The sequence below is a fragment of the Equus przewalskii genome, chromosome 14, assembly GCF_037783145.1.
Source record: "Equus przewalskii isolate Varuska chromosome 14, EquPr2, whole genome shotgun sequence".
Classification (NCBI taxonomy): domain Eukaryota; kingdom Metazoa; phylum Chordata; class Mammalia; order Perissodactyla; family Equidae; genus Equus; species Equus przewalskii.
The window spans coordinates 18,447,469-18,468,222 of NC_091844.1; the positions used below are offsets into that span (position 1 = coordinate 18,447,469).

The 20,754-nt window shown below is 40.4% G+C and overlaps 1 long non-coding RNA gene across 1 annotated transcript in view; it reads left to right on the top strand.

Annotated features, from left to right (window-relative positions):
• Window positions 1–18,558, top strand: part of LOC139075509 (uncharacterized) — a 57,225-nt gene extending 38,667 nt beyond the window's left edge. The window contains exon 2 of the long non-coding RNA XR_011525942.1: window positions 17,131–18,558. This is a non-coding gene — a long non-coding RNA (uncharacterized lncRNA). The remainder of the gene's footprint in view (window positions 1–17,130) is intronic.
• Window positions 18,559–20,754: the final 2,196 nt, after the last annotated feature.

Here is a 20,754-nt window from a genome sequence, read left to right on the forward strand (position 1 = left end):
GTGTGAAGTCTTAGGCTGGTGGACTGCAGCTCCCCTTCTAGTCACACTGTGGGTGATGGAACTGGAGAGAAGGCAAGGTCTGGGCTCGTCTCCTGATTGGGGTAACACGTGCACTTTCACATCTCAGTTGCTCTTGCATTGCCTGGCTGAGGGGCCGCCTGACAGCTTGACTAGACTCCTGCCTAGAAGTGGGATGGAATGGGAATAGGCCAGGACTTGTTATTTAAGCCTTTACCTAGGGACGTCACTTCCCTTTCTCACCTTAGGTAGAGTGCGAAAGTTACTTCAATACCCTTCCTATGGGAAATGGTAGTCTTATTTTTCTATGCTTCTTCCAGAGGCCTTGGAGTACTGAATATTTATAAGGAAATTTGTGCCTGGGCCAGGCTGGGTGTGGGGAAGGGGCTGAATCAGGAGCCACGCTTCCTTGGCCAGCTATCTGCCCATGAAATGCCAGGTGTTCTATGGAAAGTAGAGCCCTCCCCCTATAAAGATTGCAGTCGAGGGGAGAGAGCTACAAAGCCATAATGCTCTCTGTTTTAATGAAAGCACCCTCATTATTGATAATAAGCTTAGGAAGATTTATTTGGGCAAATTCCTAACAATACTTCCTCAAAGTTCTATGCCAGCTTTTGTTCTCAAATGCCAGGTGTGAATTTCTCAATGTAATATCTTTAGGAAACATGGCAAGTTTAAACACACCCATTCTACTAGTGCTCACCACCGAATTCTGTTTTATGTTCTCAAAATGGTTAAGATCTTTTAAAGGGTGTTCATTAATCTCTCAATAGCTTTCTATTTAATAGCTAGGAACTTGAGCAAGCTATGTGAGCCTTATAAAACCGTAGACTATTGGGAGCCAGTAAGAAGATGAAGTCCAACAGATGTGAGTTTGGATTAGCTGGTGACCTAATAGTTGGTAAGCTATTTAGCATCTCTAAGCCTTGGTGTCCTCACTTGTCAAAGGGGGACTCCAACTTCATTCAGCAAGTACATTTTGAATGTTTACTATGTGCCAGGCACGGTTCTAGGCACCAGGGATATAGGAGTAAACAAGACAGACATGCTCCCCGCTCTCATCGAACTTATCACAGGACACAGATACAAACAAAAGATTACAGATTAAGTAGTTAATTCCGATTGCAATAACAGCACCTACCTCAGCAGATGTCAAGAGGATTAAAAGAGTCAGTCAGGCAAATTCTAAACTGGCGTCATAATACCATTTATTAGTTTTGCTAACAGCCCTAACTGGTGTAAATATGTGTTGAGTATTAATTTCTCCTTTATTTTTTGCATATATTTAAGTGGTTAGAAATAACAGCTGTCATATGACTTAGATATGTGTGTCTTACAGCAAACGGGAAGGCAGGTATTCCTCCTTAGGCAGGGGACATTGTCTTCCCCACCTAAGGAAAGAAGCTAAACTCGTTGCTAATTGCTTTTGGGAAGAACAGTTTAGTATTAACATTAACTAGACCCACGGTGCCTAACCTGTGAGCCTTGAGCCCCAGAGGAGTCGAGGGTGTGGCCACAGAGTTTTGCAAAGGGTCTCTGAATCCTGATGTGCACCAAGTATTGTCTGTCGACACAAGATAACCAAGAACCGTTCTATAGATAAGAGAAATAAAGTGAGTTTTACTTGAGCCAGAGTGAGGATTATAACCCGGGAAGGCCTTAGAAAGCATTGCAGAGAAGTATGGTTTTCAGTACAGTCTTACATCTTCTTAGAACAAAAAACATACGTTAAACACACCCAGGATATATTTTCTTTTTCTTTCTTTCTTTTTTTTTTTTTGTGAGGAAGATTGGCCTTGAGCTAATGTCTGTGCCAATCTTCCTCTATTTTGTATGTGGGACGCCACCACAGCATGGCTTGATAAGGGGTGTGTGGGTCTGCAGCTGTGACCTGAACCTGCAAACCCGAGGCCGCGGAAGTGAGCACACGAACTTAACCACTACACAACCTGGCCAGACCCCAGGATATATTTTCATCAAAGTTTCAAAGAGGTACTTAGTTGCAAATTAGCAGGTCAACAAGACCCTGATTTTGGGAAAGGGACTAATCCAGGCATTACCAATAGGGTGTTACCAATAGGACATAGGAGGGGAAGTATGCATTCTTATCTTAAGAGAGTACATTCTTTTTTTTAGAGGAAGATTAGCCCTGAGCTAACATCTGCTGCCAATCCTCCTCTTTTTGCTGAGGATGACTGGCTCTGAGCTAACATCCGTGCCCATCTTTCTCTACTTTATATGTGGGACGCCTACCACAGCATGGCTTGCCAAGCAGTGCCACGTCCGCACCCGGGATCAGAACCAGCAAAGCCGAAGTGGAACATGCACACATAACTGCTATGCCACCAGGCCAGCCCTGAGAGTGCATTCTTTAATGGTTAAGTAGATGTACAATGTATGTTTGATAGGCCATAAGTCAGGCTCTTTAGTTCAAGCCAAATCAGTTTTGAACCCAAATAGTGACCCCATATACCTCAATATGGGAAAATCTCTTGTCGTGTCCATAGAATGAAAAACATATTTTGCCAACATATGGACATCAGTATAATCTATGTAGATACTGATATTATTAATGCAATATAGATTCCTTTAAATGAATTACTGAAATCTTATGAACATTTTCTCATTACACATTTTCTCAATCAAATCTTGTCCTACCTCTTCCTGGCTTAAACCATCTAACAGCTCCTCATTGCTCAGGGTAAAGTCCAGATTCCCTCCCAGGCACTGCAAGATTCTGTTGACCTCTCTTGGCATCTGCACCACCCCACCCCTGTCTCTCCACCAAGCTCTGACATGAAGGCTCTTCCAGGCCATGGCTTAGAGCCCGCAGCGCTCAACTCAATACTTGTTCTGGCAGGAACAGATCCAGGGCTCCTGAATGGGGAAAGACATTGGTCCTTCCTGCAGGCATCATGCCATTTGAGGGGGGCATGGGTCTACACGGGCACCAGATCAAGCAGTTCTCACCTTGGGTCAGTCAGTTCTCGCCTAGACCACCTCTCTCCCAGGCTCCTATTCCATTTTCTCTCTCCTCCTTTCCCTCTGGGAGTCGTGGAGGCCCAGGAGTAGGTGAACCTGGTGCTGAGGCCTCGTAGCTTCTTCCTCCGTCACTGTTGCATAACCCTGCCTCACTGTGTCCCTCCAAACAAGTGCGTGAGCCATTTTCCAAATTAAAGCCATTTTTCTTTCAAGGGTTTCATAAATAAACAACCTTGGAATGTACAAAATTTCTTGACGTCAGTTTTCCATGGACCTCCTTCAATGTTATGTGGAAACCCAAGCTCTATGATGCCGTGCATGTGAATTATTTGAATCCCTAGGGAGAGAGTTATTGATAAAGATGGGTAGAGAGGCAGTTTTTACTCCTCTCCCCACCCCTAAAACCCTCCAAAGAATGAAAAAGAGAAACAACTCCATTATATATATATATATATATATATATATATATATATATATATATACATGTTGTGTGTGTGTGTGAGGAAGACTGGCCCTGAGCTAACATCCATGCCCATCTTCCTCTACTTTATATGTAGGACGTCTGCCACAGCGTGGCTTGATGAACAATGTGTAGGTTCACACCTGGAATCTGAACTGGAAAACCCCAGGTCGCCGAAGCAGAACGTGCGAACTTAACCACTGTGTCACTAGGCTGGCTTCTCTGCTTTGATCTTGAACTGCCCAACCTCCAGAACTGTGAGAGATAAATGTTTGTTGTTTGAGCTGCCCAGTCTATGGTATTTTTTTTTTTTTTTTATAGCAGCCCAAACAGATTAAGACAAAGCCTGTTGTGGCTGGCCCCGTGGCCGAGTGGTTAAGTTCACGCGCTCCGTTGCAGGCGGCCCAGTGTTTCGTTGGTTCGAATCCTGGGCGCGGACATGGCACTGCTCATCAAACCACGCTGAGGCAGCGTCCCACATGCCACAACTAGAAGGACCCACAACGAAGAATATACAACTATGTACCAGGGGGCTTTGGGGAGAAAAAGGAAAAACATAAAATCTTTAAAAAAAAAAAAAAAGACAAAGCCTGTCTTAGCAAGTGTTGCCACTTCCTACAACCTGAAAACTGGGGGAATATGGCCCCAGACAGAGGAGAAGAAAGATTTGGTGATAGAGCATTTGAAGAAAAAAGTCAATTTAAAATTGTGGTCTGTCCAGATCACTTGCCTCATCTTTCCCTGAACTAATTTTTAACAAATAGCTAGTCTCTTTCAAAGATAAGCAATGATCAGAAAGACTTGTTGATGCAAAATAACCAATAACCGTTCTATATATAAGAGAAATAAGGTGAGTTTTACTCGAGCCAGGGTGAGGATTATAATCCGGGAAGGCCGTGGAAAGCGTTCTGGAGAAGCATGGGTTTCAGCACAGTCTTATATCTTTTTAGAACAAAGAACATACATTAAACTCACCCAGGATACATTTTCATCAAAGATTCAAAGAGGTATTTAGTTGCAAATTAGTAGGTCAACATGACCCTGGATCTGGAAAGAGACTAATCCAGGTGTTACCAATAGGACGTAGGAGGGGAAGTATATGTTCTTATCTTAAGAGTGCATTCTTTAATGGTTAAGCAGATGTACAACGTAGCTTTGATAGGCCATAAATCAGCCTTTTTAGTTCACGTCGAATCAGTTTTGAACCGGAATAGTGAGCCCATATAACTCAATACGTGAAAATTTCATCAGACTTATGCATAATTAGTGCAACTTCAGTTAAACAAGCTGATATTTATAGGCTCTCCTCCCCAAAACCCTGCTAAAATGACAGTGAAGGATTGTAAAAGGGCTTATCTCCTACAGGAGCCAGGAGACATCAGTAGATGAGAGATTTCAACAAATTTTTGAGAAACAGAAAGAGGATGGAGTAGCAAGAGGCAAATAAATTAGCAAAGTGGAGAAAGATATTGTTTAAAGTGTCTGCAGACCCCATGAAGGCACCAGATAGTGTGCAAAGTGGGGGTGAGGCACAGAGTGAAAATAGCTGAATGTTAGATCATAGGCCCTGTGATACAGTGATTTATAAGAAATATATATATTTGGTCATTCAGATGACTGAAATATGTTTCTCATATATATTTGGTCTCATCCATAGTTCCTGGCTCACAACTCCCAAAACCCTTAGAATTGCCTAAGTGTAGAGAGTGATCAAGGTGTCTTTTTTATGATAATAATGCAAACTTTGGAAAGCATCTCTCAGGATGGGTGCTGGTTGCGAGAACCAATCACATTGCAAGTTTCAGTCCTACCTCTTGATTTCCAAGGCGGGTAGAGGGGCTTGAGGTTGAATCAATCACCAATGGCCAATGACTTAGTCAATCATGACTACCTAATGAAGTCTCCATAAAAACCCAAGGGGACAGCTCGTTGGCCTTTTTTTCAGAGAGCTTCTTCGTTGGGAAACCAGAGGGCCTCCATATCCACCGTACTGGGCCCCAACCTCCATGAGGACAGAAGCTCCTTTTTCCGGGACCTCTCCCTATGTATCTCTTCATCTGGCTATTGATTTGTATCCTTTACTATCCTTTGTAATAAGTTGGTAATCTAGTGAGTAAATGGGTTTTCTTGAGTTCTGTGAACTGTTCCAGCAAATAATTGAACCTGAGTTGGAAGGAGTCAATGGAATCTCCAGTTTGTAGCTGGTTGGTCAGAAGCACAGGTAACAACCTGGGCTTGTGACTGGCGTGTGAAGTGGAGGATGGTCTTGTGAGACTGAGTCCTTTACTGGTAGAATCTGATTCTACCTCTGGGCAGGTAGCATCAGAGTTGAGTTGAATTCTCAGACACCCTGCTGGCTCTGAGAACTGCTTTTTGGTGTGGGGAAGCCTCCACGTACATGTTTGGATTGGTCCAGGAATGCTTTGCAGGCCCCTTCTTCCACCTCTTAAAGCAAGATGACCACCAACCCGAGCAGGAAACTGTACATTCAGTCTCTGTAGAAACTAAATCTGAAAGGCTCTTTACTTGGGGACACAGACCCTAAAGGGGCTGGTGATGTCCTGTGGAATTAAGAGTAAGTCTGCTCTATCGTATGACCTGGGAATTCCACTACTAGGTCTATACCCAAGAGAATTAAAAACATAAGTCCATACAAAAACTTATACACAAATGTTCGTAGCAGCTTTTTCATAATAGCCAAAAATGTGGAAATAACCCAAACGTCCAACAACTGATGAATAGATAAACAAAAAGTGGTATATTCATACAATGAAATGTTATTTGGCCATAAAAAGGAATGAAGTACTGATACATGCTACAACGCAGGTGAACTCTGAAAGCATCATGCTAAGTGAAAGTAGCCAGTCACAAAGGTCCACTTACTATCTGATTCCATTTTTACGAAATGTTCAGAATAAGCAAACCCACAGAGACAGGAAGTAATTAGTGATTGCCAGGATCTAGGAGGAGAGGAGAATTGTGTGTGTGTGTGTGGGGGGCGGGGGGGGTTGACCACTAATAAATATGGGATTTCTTTTTGGGGTAATGAAAATGTTCTGGAAATAGATAGTAGTGATGGTTGCCTAACTCTGTGAAGATACTGAAAAGCATTGAGTTGTATACTTTAAAAGGGTATATTAAATGGAATGTGAATTATATCTCAATAAAAAAGAGAGAGTGAGAACCTATTAGATCCTCCACAATTTTAGCTTTGAGTCTAGAGAGCCAAAATAAGAGACTTTCAATTATGCAGCAATTTACAATAGTAAATGACTAGAAACAATAGAGATGTCCAGAAAGAGATTGGGTTAAAAAATATGATACATCATGCCAATGGAATGCAATGCAACTACTTAAATAACGTGAGAGAGATATATTCAATGACATAAAAATGTTGTTGTGATATATGACATAAAGAAAACAGATTGTAAAATATTATGTATATTCTTGTCTCATTTTGTAAGGAAAAATTATGTATGTATCTGTCTGGAAGTATAAATACCAAAATGTTAACCATGGGGCAAAAACAAAAAAGGAAAAAAAAAGAGTAAGTCTGTGTCCTGAACGGTGGAACCTCCAGCTCCCTTCCCTCACTCTGCTCCTAGGTCATAAGTGGCCCTCACCTCCCAAAACAGGAGAGACACATAAGCAAAATACAGACGAAAAACACGTAAGAACAGGGATTACTACAGGAAACAGAGAGTCCAGCAAGTAATCCTCTATGATCTTGTTGACACAAAATAACCAATAATCATTCTACAGATAAGAGAAATAAGGTGAGTTTTACCTGAGCCAGGGAGAGGATTATAGCCTGGAAAGGCCTTAGAAAATGTTCCAGAGAAATATAGTTTTCAGTACAGTCTTATATCTTTTTGGAATAATGAGCCTACATTAAACACACCCAGGATACATTTTCAAAGTTTTTCAAGAGGTATTTAGTTGCAAATTAGTAGGTCAACAAGACCCTGATGTCAGGAGACAGACTAATTCGGGCATTACCAATAAGGGTGTGACCAGCAGAGTATTACCAACGGGGGTTACTGGTTTTATAGGAGAGGAAGTCTGCATTCTTATTTTAATGGTTAAAGCAGATGTACAATGTACGTTTAATGGCCTTAAATGAAGCTTTTTTTTCTTTAGTTCATGCCAAATCAGAAAAGTTACCCCATATACCCCCGTATGTGAAAATTTGTTGTCATTTACTCCCCCCCTTTTTTTTTGAGGAAGATCAGCCCTGAGCTAACATCTGCTGCCAATCCTCATCTTTTTGCTGAGGAAGACTGGCCCTGAGCTAATATCCATGCCCATCCTCCTCTACTTTATATGTGGGACACCTGCCACAGCATGGCTTGCTGAGCAGTGCCATGGCCGCACTTGGGATCCGAACTGGCGAACCCCAGGCTGCTGAAGCGGAATGTGCACACTTAACCGCTGCAGCACTAAGCCGGCCCCACCTTTACCTCTTTTGATCAATAATATTTTGATAGAAAGCATTGATGATCAAAATTTTGTCCCTCAGTGCCAGGGTGGTTGCTGCCTGCCCTGGGTTCATCATGTCCCCCAATACTAGTTTTTTATTTTGTTGATTTTCCCAGTTATCCACATTGGGGGAAATAGTCAGACATAGTGGACAAGAGTAGAGGTATATATTAACAGGGGAAGCATTTCATAGGTTAGGTAATTTGTCAATTATTTTTAGATTATCACAGGAACATTTACATGTGCTTTTACACGACTTCCTACAGTTACATTTTTTATAACAATTATAGAACATATAATTCAATACTTGAAATGATTAGCATAAAAATGAGTTCTTAGGCATAGTCTTAATCAGAAAAGGAAATTCGTTCAGGGTTGTAAGATTGACCAACCATCTCAAGTTGCTGAGCAGTCATTACTCTAGCCTGCACGCCAGTCTTACAACACTGAGTAAAGAAGATGATAATTAGTTAGAATATTATGCCTAAGACAAGAATTCTAAGGAGTAATAGAAATAGGAATTGTTGTGCCAGCCCCGGTGGCCTAGTGGTTAATAGCAGTGCTCTTTGCTCCAGTGGCCCAGGTTCACTTCCTGGGCACAGACCTATACCACTCTGCTAGTGGCCATGCTGTGCTGGCAGCCCACATGCTAAAAAAAATAGGGGATGATTGGCATAGATGTTAGCTCAGGGACAATCTTCCTCAGCAAAAAAAAAAAAAAAAAATTGCAATCAGGATTGCAAAAGGGAGCCAATACCGGAAGGGAGCCAACTAAACAAATCAAGACTAAGTGTTGGGTTGCTTAGGGCATTCACCTACTTTTTCATGTGCTTTAGCAGAGATGACACACTGGAAGATTCATCAGGTATAAAAACATAGCATTCAGTTTGAATGATTGCACACACACCACCTTGAGACAGAGTTAAAATATCTAAAGCCACTCTATTTTAAAGGATAGCCTTTCTCATTAAAGATATTTCAGTATTTAATAAGGCTATTCCTGCTTGACTATCACTAAGAGCTTGTTGAGTAAATTTAGTCAGGGCTTCTATATGTGATACGACATCTTCTAGCCCCAAAAAAGGAACAAATATAGGAGCTAGGTGGTCATAGCAGTGAAACACTGAATGAGCCTGTCTGTCCTTAAGGAGAGGAGGATTGGCAATAGCTGTTAGTTCAGGGCAAATCCTTCCCTGTGCATCCGAGAGAACCCAGGATGCAGCATCCCAGCTATCCAGCCAGTAGCCAAGGCCAGAGATTTGCTCCACATAGCCATTGGGTTCACTTAGGAGCCACCCAGCAAATGCCTGGCCTTCAAGAACAGTCTGCTCCAAACAACCACTTTCTTGAAGTATGATAGTATTGTGAAAACCTTAAATGGACAAAATTAGCTAAGCACTCCAAGAGTTTAAATCAGGAGATATAAGGTTAAGAATACTGGCCTGGTCTGGAGTCTTGGGACAGCTGTCTACAACAGATGCTGTCTTCTTCTCATCCTGATTTGGAGGTATTTCTCTTGGTCAGTTGAAATCAGGTGTCAGAAGCAGGAGTTGAAATCCACTCAGGTGGAGGAGAGGTTTTTTAATGAGAAATGGGAATCCATGAGCCTATGCCCCTTAATTTTGCAGCACATGGACTGGTTAAAAGTACCTGCTATGGGGGCTGGCCCCGTGGCCGAGTGGTTAAGTTCGCGCGCTCCCCTGCAGGCGGCACAGTGTTTCGTTAGTTCGAATCCTGGGCGCGGACATGGCACTGCTCATCAGACCACGCTGAGGCAGCGTCCCACATGCCACAACTAGAAGAACCCACAATGAAGAATACACAACTATGTACCGGGGGGCTTTGGGGAGAAAAAGGAAAAAATAAAATCTTTAAAAAAAAAAAAAGTACCTGCTATAGTTCTTTCCAATGGGGCTGCAGAGTCTCTTTTATTTGATGCCTCTTCCAACAAATAAGTTCTCCAGGTTGTAGTCCCGTGATCCTTAAGGTCTTCGTCTCCCAGGAGCTCTGGGTGAAAGGAATCAGCTACCAACCTTTCATTTCTTTTAAGCACCTCAGTGAGACCCTGGCAACAATGTAATATAGCTCCCTTAAGCAAAGTTGGTTCATACATTTCTTCTTCTAATTATCATTTCAAAAGGAGGTAGCCAATGTTTACTAAAAGGTGTAGGTCTAAGATTAAGAAGTACTAGTGGAAGAGCTTTTGGCCATGAGAGATTAAATGCTCCTGAAAGCTTTGCCAATTGAGTTTTGATTGTACCATTAGTTAAAATGTTACATTATTGGCCAAATGTCACAAATAGATTTAATCATTTGTCCGATGGGATGAGCTCCCCAGTCACTGAATAACTCAGTAGGAATTCCCTAAATAGGCATTATCTTTTCTAATAATTTACCTACTACCAAAGCCGTCATTCTTCTTCAGGGAAAAGCCTAAAACCAATGTGAGAACACACAGATCATTACTAAGATAGTTATGTCCTTGAGATGGTGGCATCTGAGCAAAGTTCAATTGCCATACCTCAAAGGGTCCCTTAGGAAGGGAATAGTGACCATGTGACACATCAAGTGTTTTCCCAGGGTCATAGTTAGGACAAAGAGCATACACGTAGTACAATGAACATATGTGTTACGAGCCACTGTGGGAGAAAGTTTCCAAAAATATTGTTTTCCACACAAAATCATCTTTTTCAGGTTCCCAGTGGGTACCTGATGCATATGCTGGAGCAGAGGCAATCGTGCTCCAATAGGCCCTATGGTTTGTTATCAAGCTGGAACCACATCTGCATGGTGACATCAAAAATTCCCCTTTTTGTTACCACTTTTCTTTCTCTTCTTCCTTGGTGATTTCTTGAGCCTGTAGAAGGAAGTCTTCCACTGGGTTAGCAGAGTTAATAGAAAGTAGTGGGCAGAGCCAACCCTGTGGCCAAGTTGTTAAATCATGTGCTCTGCTTCAGTGGCCCAGCGTTTCACCAGTTCAGATCCTGAGCACAGACATGGCATTGCTCATCAAGCCATGCTGAGGCAGCATCCCACATAGCACAACCAGAGGCACTCACAACTAGAAATACAACTATGTACTGAGGGGCTTCATGGAGAAAAAGAAGAAGAAGAAAAAGAAATAGTGGGCATTCTCAAGGCTGGACACCACATCCAGCTTGATAATGTCCTTGCTTATCCTTTAATTAAGACCCATCTGTAAACCAAATTAGATAATAGAATGCAGTCAAGGTGTTTTCCTCCTCTGGTGCTGGAAGCAGGGTAGCAGGGTTAAGATAGTGGATAATATTTACCTACACGGTATAACCTAAGAAGATTTATCATCATTTACTTGACAATGCTTCCCATGCAATTTAGCATACAAACAAGCCTCATTCATTCAGTATCTCCCTCTTGATAAGAAGAGAGAACAAATTTCTTTGAGAAGTTCCAGGGGCCCTCTGAAAATTCTCAGAGAAATTTAAGTCAAAATAAAGACTTCATTTAGGATTTTAATTTTGGGGAGATTGTCAAAAATTTCAAAAGGCTTTAAAACACTTGGTCAAACAAGATCAAGTATCTGCTGATCTTGGGTTGCTCTGAAACATTGGTTGCTGTGAAATAATGCTTAGTTATCCATTTAGGCAAAGAGATAACAGATGCTGAAGGCAAACAGTTAAAAAAAACACCTTAGTTCTTTTAATAGAGAGATTTTCAGCCTCTAGTACACAGGAAATTATTGACAACATAGCGGTTAAAGTTCAGTGCGCTCTGCTTCGGTGGCCCAGGTTCAGCTCCTGGGCACAGAACCACACCACTCGTCTGTCAGTAGCCATGCTCTGGTGGCAGCTCACATAGAAGAACCAGAAGAACTTGCAACTACACACAGTTATGGACTGGGGCTTTGTGGGGGAAAAGAAAGAAAAAAGGCAGAAGATTGGCAACAGATGTTAGCTCAGGGCAAACCTTTCCCTGTGGGGGAAAAAAAACTTCATGAGACATTACACAAAATCAGCCATCATTCTAAGCTGTTTTGCTGACAAATTTTGTGACAGATATATGAGCTTATTTGACTAATAAACCCAAGCTGTGTGTCTGTATGATATCCAATGCTGATAATTCTGAGGACATGCCTATTTCAATCAAACCAGCAAACTTAAACAAGCTTTTGTTTACCAAAGATTGTTTCACATCATGTTAACTTGAAAGACATTTGGGTTAGTTTCTATTACATTTAGAAATACTTTACATATTTCTACAAGACAATTAAAGAGCTCCTTCAGAAATTATACCATTCAGAGGTAGAAAAATATCACATGTACAATATATAGGCACACACAAACACACATACAGATGCAATGAAGATTTTATAGCCTTAGTTTTAAAATGTTTTCTTAGATTTTTGGCAAGGGTACTTTCATAGAAGTCTGCATCTCCAAAAGCTTTCTTTCCTGTTTTTTTTTTTTCTTCCAGTCTTAGGAATCTGGGATGGTCTAGATAATAGCTCCTGGAAAGGTCACAAATTTTTGAGATTAACAGGAGACTGTTAGTTACTTATCAATGGACTGACACGCCCATCCAATTACATTTTCCTTAATTTGCTTCTTTCCCTCTGGGTACTTACTTATATCTTAATTTCAGGAAGAAGGTCTAAAAAAATTCCTCTCAGGCTCTGAATATCAGGTTCCAATTTGGCTGCATTTCTGATCGTAAGTTACTAAATCCTTTCAAATACCTTGTCAGGTTTTAGCTGGGACAAACAACAATTATTCATGGCAGCATTAAACAACTCTATTAATTTTTAATTTTAGTTTCCCCCTGACTGTTTAAGGGTATCAGTTTCCCAGAAACTCTCTCAGAGTCTCATTAACCCTGGGAGGGGCTCATATTAGGTCCTCCTATGCAGGCAGATTATGAGGGTGTCCTTAAAGCCATGACTTAATAAGTGCACTTCTTAAATGATCTTACCTAATTGGAACTTTCCTTCTAATGGCCTGTGTGCAAGTTTTGGAGGCTCAAAGGAGCCTCAAAGTGGCCTTTGTAATTTTAAATTATCCCAGATTATCTTGATCCAAGGATCCAGACATTTACATTTATCCCCATTTTGTTAAGCACTTGCAAGTATCCACTCCATCATATGTACTGTACACAAGCCTGGCAGAGTTCCATGGGAAGGTTGCCTGTTCAGGAACTGATCAACTTTTAGAAGTGTGATTTTTCCATTTTCTTTTAGTTTCTTTTTACTTTAAAGTCTGAACAATTCCTAAGGACAGTGTAGTGGGTCAAGAGTGTGCTGTTTATGAGTGTCACTCCCTAAAAAAGTCATGAACACTCTCTTACATGTCTCGTTTTTTCCCGCCAGCAGTCTAAAACTAGCAGGGGTGCTTAGAGCACATGGAAGACGAACCCCCATATGCACATCCCTGGATGAGCCATCAACTAGTTAAAGTGAATGATCATGATGGAATTCCCTATGGGACCACTGCATGTTGAGACTCAACCTCAGACACTCCCACTAGGCTCTCAGTCACCTGAGAATGCATTATGACTGAGGGAGCTGATGTCCCTTCTCTTTGGAGCTGAATGAGTTTTCAGTCTCTCATTTTGTTGTTAAACAATTTGTTCAGACTTTATAGACACGATTCTTTCCAATTTAAAGCAAAATTAAAAGGGTCAGTTTGTCCCATCATCCCAAAGTTCCCCCAAGGCTCCCTTGGCCTAGGAAATTCCCCCTAAGTTCCTCTTACCTAGGAAATGTACTGGTACCCCCTTAAGACACTTAGTCATAAGACTTGAAATAGCTCAAGTAAAGTCAGGACCTACAACTTAAATAAGGAGGTCTGGGATTCACAAGAACTCACTGGGGGCACCTGAAGAGTGCCATGAAGCTGGAGGGGCTCAATGTGCCCACCTGGTACCAAGCGCTGGTTCAAAGTAGACTCCAGGTGGTCTCTAGTGGGTTTCTCTGAAATTCTGTCCACTATGCCAAGGAATTTTGACACAAAATAACCAATAACCATTCAATGATAAGAGAAATAAGGTGAGTTTTACTTGAGCAAGAGTGAGAATTATAACCCAGGAAGGCCTTAGAAAGCATTCCAGAGAAGCATGGTTTTCAGTATAGTCTTACATCATTTTAGAACACAGAGCATGTTAAACACACTCAGGATACATTTTCAAAGTTTCAAAAAGATATTTAGCTTCAAATTAGCAGGTCAACATGACCTTGATGTCAGGAGACGGACTAATCCAGGCATTAGCAATGAGGTATTACCGGTAGGGTGTTACCAATAGGGCATTACTGGCTTTTTACAGGGGGAAGTGTGCATTCTTATTTCAATGGTTAAAGCAGATGTACAACGTATGTTTGATAGGCCTTAAATCAGGCTTTTTTATTTGGTTCAAGCTGAATCAGTTTCAAATCAGAATAGTTACCCCATCTACCCCCCATATGTGAAAATCTCTTGTCAATCGCAAAGAATTTGAGAGGAAATAGTCTCATTTTGGCAAGACAACTCAAAAAAAGATGCAAGAAGGCAAAGAAGGATTCTAAGGCCACAGAAGGAGATGATAAGCAGGCTGGCCCAGTTCAGAAAGAAAGGAAGAAAAAAAAAATACCAATATTATAGAGATAAATACCCTGTTAGAATCAATAAAAACTGGAATAAACACAACTGAAAAGTTTTCTGAATGAATACAATTGAGAACACAAATGAAAACAAAATGAAACAGAAACAAAGCATTGTAAAAATATTTAGAGGAAAGATGATTAACATGGAAGATGTACAAAGGCTACAAATGCAGATGCAAAGGTTAAAATAAGAAAGACATACAAAAAAAAAAAGACATACAGAAAATGTATCCTTGGTGTTCCTAAAGTAGAAAACACAATAAATGAAACAGAAAAATATTCACAGATGTTATAGAAGAAAACTTTGCTGAAATAAAGATTCAAATATGCAGATTGAAAGAACAGATCATATCCCAGGAAAAAACTGACAGTAATTGATCATAGCAAGGCCTGTGAGTTTTTCTCCAGTATTTTTTCTCCCTTCTTCCATAATAGTAATTAATATTTTTAGCTGGATATATGGTCACCCAAAATGAAGACTATATTTCCCAGTATTCCTTGCAGTTAGGTAGGATCATCTGATCAAGTTCCGTCCAACGGAAAGTGAGCAAAAGATTAATATGTGCAACTTCTGGGTAAATCCTTAAAGGGAAGGAATGTGCTCGTCCCTTTTGCTTTTCCCCTTCCTATTGGCTAAAATATGCATCTTGGTCTATGTGGACAAGGACAACCCCCTAGGACTGGTATAGCAACAAAATAGAAAGACCCTGAATCCCTGAGGATTTTGTGAGAGCTTTGCTGCTATATCTATTTATATCATTAAATGATAAACAAATAAATTTCTCCCTTGTAAAGCCACTGTTATTTTGAGTTTCCATCTGAATTTATATCTGAAATAATACACTGATTAAGGCATATATTAGTGAAGTTGCTGAATTTCAGAGAGAAAGAATCTTAAGTGTGTCCAAGTAGAAGAAGCAAGTCATGTACAAAGAATAAATATCAGTTAACCTTAGGCTTTCCTCAAAGCAACACTCCATTTCAGAAGACAAAAGAGCAATGTCTAGAAAGACCTGAGGGAAAGAACAACTGAAGAATTTTTACCCAATTTGCCCTTTAAGTATAAAGACGCAGACCTTTTGAAGCGTGCAAGAATCCATGAGACCTATATGAAAAATAGAATACTTGATGACAAAATTCCACCAATGAAGGGATGACTCCAAAAAAAGGAATGGAGAAGTCATGATAAAAGAACAATAATGAGCACCAGATCCATTTAAATCAGAATCAACCAGACAATTGTGGTTAAAAAATGGAATGTAAATATTAACCTTTCCAATGTGAAAATGATATAACCAACACAATTAGAATGAGGAGGCAAGGAGAGAGAAAATGGGAGAAAGTGTGTGCATTAATTTCCTCATGTTTCTTGGCTGGAAGCCAATAGATATTGCCTAAAGTTGAAACGTGCTATTTTTAAAAATGACTCAAAACTCTTAATGTAATCCTGTCTTCATAATTTAAAGGGTTGTATTTAGGAACCTGTATTACTTGGTGTCAAGAAATATTTTCTGAAGTTCAAGAATTCCTTCAAGTTTTTCCTCCTGATAAATTTCATCCTTTTGTTTAAAAGAAAATCGTGGGGCCCAGGCCCATGGCCTAGAGGTTAAAGTTCCACTTGCTCCACTTTGGCGGCCTGGGTTTATGGGTTCGGATCCTGGGCACAGACCTACTCCACTCACCAGCCACGCTGTGGCAGTGTCCCACATACAAATTAATAGAGAATGGGACTGCCCAGTGGCACAGTGGTTAAGTTCACACGTTCCGCTTCGGTGGCCTGGGGTTTGCCGGTTCAGATCCCAGGTGCATACCTATGCACCACTTGTGAAACCATGTGGTGGCAGGTGTCCCCACATATAAAGTAAAGGAAAATGAGCATGGATGTTAGCTTATGGCCAGTCTTCCTCAGCAAAATAAGAGGAGGATTGGTGGCAGATATTAGCTCAGGGCTAATCTTCCTCAAAAAAAACAAAACCAAAACCAAAAGAAACAAACAAATAGAGGAAGATTGGCACAGATGTTAGATCAGGGCTAATCTTCCTCAGGCAAAAAAAAGAGGATTGGCAAGGGACATTAGATCAGAGCAACTCTTCCTTAGCAAAAAAAAAAAAAAAAAATGTGATCCCATTTTTTGAAATGCTGTTATGGATGTGTCCATTCTCTGTAAAACTATTTCTCTTTTTCACCTACACACACACATACACGCACACACACAAACACATGCTTTCTTTCATTTTCATCCTTATTTGTATATTTGCATATAGAAACACCTAGAATGATGGTCCCTAACTGTCAAGGGTAAACTGTCTCTGATGGCAGAATTGAGATCAAATTTATTTTTGGTTCTTACTTTTCTTTCTGACAATTTTTGGCATGCTTCAAATTTTTCTAATACAGTAAAAGTTCAATAACCAAGCATAGATCAGATTTAGAACATGAAAGATTATTACATTTTCTGGGTATTAGTCTATTGCTATTTCAAGGCATTGTAACTTCACAAATCTATTTGTAATGTACTTCTTGAATCTGTTCTTTGCCTTAAGCATATAATGATTTAAGTAATTCTTTTTTTTTTATAAAGCAATCCTGGGAAAAAAGGACCAAAACAGGAGGCATTCAATCCCTGACTTCAAAGCATACTACAAAGCTACAGTAATCAAAACAGCATGGTACTGGTACAAAAACAGGTGCACAGATCAATGGAACAGAATTGAAAGTCGATAAATGAAATCAGACATCTATGGACAGCTAATCTTCAACAAAGGAGCTAAGAGCATACAATGGAGAAAGGAAAGTCTCTTCAACAAGTGGTGCTGGGAAAACTGGAAGGCCACATGTAAAAGAATGAAAATTGACCATTCTTTTTCACCATTCACCAAAATAAACTCAAAATGGATCAAAGACCTAAAGGTGAGACCTGAAACCATAAGGCTTCTAGAAGAAAACGTAGGCAGTACACTCTTTGATATCAGTATTAAAAGGATCTTTTGGGACACCATGTCTTCTCAGAGAAGGGAAACCAATAGAAAGAATAAACAAATAGGACTTCATCAGACTAAAGAGCTTCTTCAAGGCAAATGAAAACAGGATTGAAACAAAAAAACAACCCATTAACTGGGAAAAAATATTTGCAAGTCATATATCTGACAAAGGCTTAATATCCATAATATATAAAGAACTCACACAACTCAACAACAAAAAAATCAAACAACCCGATCAAAAAATGGGCTGGAGACATGAACAGACATTTCTCCAAAGAAGATATACTGATGGCCAATAGGCACATGAAAAGATGCTCATCATCGCTGATCATCAGGGAAATGCAAATCAAGACTACACTAAGATATCACCTTACACCCATTAGAATGACAAAAATATCTAAAACTAATAGTAACAAATGTTGGAGAGGTTGCGGAGAAAAAGGAACCCTCATACACTGCTGGTGGGAATGCAAACTGGTGCAGTCACTATGGAAAACAGTATGGAGAGTCCTCAAAAAATAAAAAATAAAACTACCATACGATCCAGCCATTCCACTACTGGGTATCTATCCAAAGAGCTTGAAGTCAGCAATTCCAAAAGTCCTATGCACCCCAATGTCCATTGCAGCATTATTTACAATCACCAAGACATGGAAGCAACCTAAGTGCCCATCAACAGATGAACGGATAAAGAAGATGTGGTATACATATACAATGGAATACTACTCAGCTGCAAAACAGAACAAATTCATCCCATTTGTAATCACATGGATGGACCTTGAGGGAATTATGTTAAGTGAAATAAGCCAGTTAGAGAAGGATAATCTCTGTATGACTCCACTCATATGAGTAAATTAAAAATGTGGACAAAGAGAACAGATTAGTGGCTACCAGGGGAAAGGTGGGGTGAGGGGTGGGCACAAAGGGTGAAGTGGTGCACCTACAACACGAATGACAAACATTAATGTACAACTGAAATTTCACAAGATTGGAACCTATCATTAACTCAATAAAAAAAAAAGATTTCATTTTTTTCCTTTTTCTCCCCAAAGCCCCCCAGTACATAGTTGTATATTCTTCGTTGTGGGTCCTTCTAGTTGTGGCATGTGGGACGCTGCCTCAGCGTGGTTTGATGAGCAGTGCCATGTCCGCACCTAAGATTCGAACCAACAAAACACTGGGCCACCTGCAGTGGAGCGCGTGAACTTAACCACCCGGCCACGGGGCCAGCCCCTACGGAATTCTTAAACTAAAATAGTACCCTCTAGTTCTATTACAGTCACGTGCCGCATAATGACATTTTGGCCAACAGACTGCGTATGCAGTGGTGGTCCCACAAGGTTAGTACCATATGGGCTAGGTGTGTGGTAGGCTCTAATATCTAGGTTTGTGTAAGTACGCTCTATGATGTTTGCACAACGACGAAATCGCCTGACACATTTCTCAGAACATATCCTCATTGTTAAGCAATGCAAAACTATGTATTATAAATGTAATTGGCTATAGAAAAAGCACACTAATAATTCAATACGTGAAAATACAATGCACAATGCAGATTATAATTCAGTATGCAGCCGATGCACTACCTATGTGGAGTTGATCTGAAAGTGAAATAATTGCTTGCAGGAGGTTTGTATGCAGCACGCTCTTTGTCTTTAAAGAGGTATATTTATAAACAATTTAGAAAAACTACTGTATTTGTAACTTGAACTGAAATTTCTTTTTATTATCTAGAGCTTTCATAGTATGCACAATAATTTAACTTAAATTTCTGTACTGTTCAAAACTTAACCTAAACAGTTTACTCTGTAATAAAAAGAAAATTCACATGTTCACACACCCACTCAAAATATACCTTAAAATGACTGTGGTAGATGTTCATGGCTGAATGGAATTCCATCAGATGAATTTACTTGAAAATTCTCAATTGTTAGACAGTAAGGTCATTTCTAATATTTTGCTAACGTATAAATAGTTTGCTTACATCCTTAATTATTTCTTTGGGATAGATTTCTATAAGAATCCCTAGGTCAAGGGAATGTATATTCCCAAGGTGTTTTATATTTATTGCCAAGTTGCCTTCTAGAAAGGCCTAACTAATTACACATTCCACCTACAGTTTGGGAGAGAAAATTCTTGCCTCCCTGCACCCTCACTATCATGGGGTGTTATTCTAGGCCAGATGAACTCTGAACTTTCTTCTCAGGCACCTAGAGAAAAGCCTTCACTAACTAAAGACTTTAACTACTATGTACCTCCCTAGAGACCGGTTGGTGGGGGCAGCGCCTTGGACCTTCTAAAGAAGCCTTGGTGCAGCCCAGCATCCAAGTGACTACACCAAAATGGCCGGATCTAGCCCTTATTCCCATGCTTTGCTTTGCCATTCATCAACAATTTTCTCTAGACTCTGCTTCTTGAAGTTGTCTCCAGATAGTGCATGCTTTTGTCTGACCCCATATTGTGTTTAAATTGCTCAGTTAATTTGCACCCCTCCCAACCAGATGTGAGTTCCATGAGGGCGGCAAGCACATCTGTCTTTCCCACCACTGAACTCCCAGTGCCAAGAGCAGTGCTCGGCATGTCATAGCACATTGATTAAGGGAACTGTTGGAAGAGACTGAGAATCAGAAGCCACTGAGGGGTTAACTAGACACCTCAGAGTCCACTAGTTGTCTCTGCCTTTTCCTCACTCTCCACATCCAACCTGTGAAAAGCCAACTTTTGTCTCTGAAAATCATTCCCTCTACCCCATCCCCATGTGCTCCCCTGTCGACTTCAGCTCCTTAGTCCATATCACTTGAACAATTAGTTTGCCCCTTAGTCATTTTGCTTCCCTTGTCCCCCCACCTTAGTTCATTTTTTCTCCCATTCTATGGTTCTGTTTTGAACATAAGGGTCTGATCCCATGATACCTCTGCTTACAAACCTCAAGCTTTCCCATTCCTTCCAAAATCACCAACCTCCTTTCAGTGGCATTTATTGGACCCTTCACCACCTTATTTTGGCCTTATCTCCTACCAGGACTCTGAAAACCCTATTTTAAAGACGTGCGTCACTGTCTCTGTGAATCTTTCTCTCTCTCTAGACAGAACTCATTGCTACCTCAGTTCTCCCCCCACAATTCTTTCTTCACATCTTTATAAATGGCTTTTTTAATGGTATGATATTCAGTTAATTATTGATGCTTTCCTAAAATTTGTGAAATCTTTCAGGGAAAGGACTGT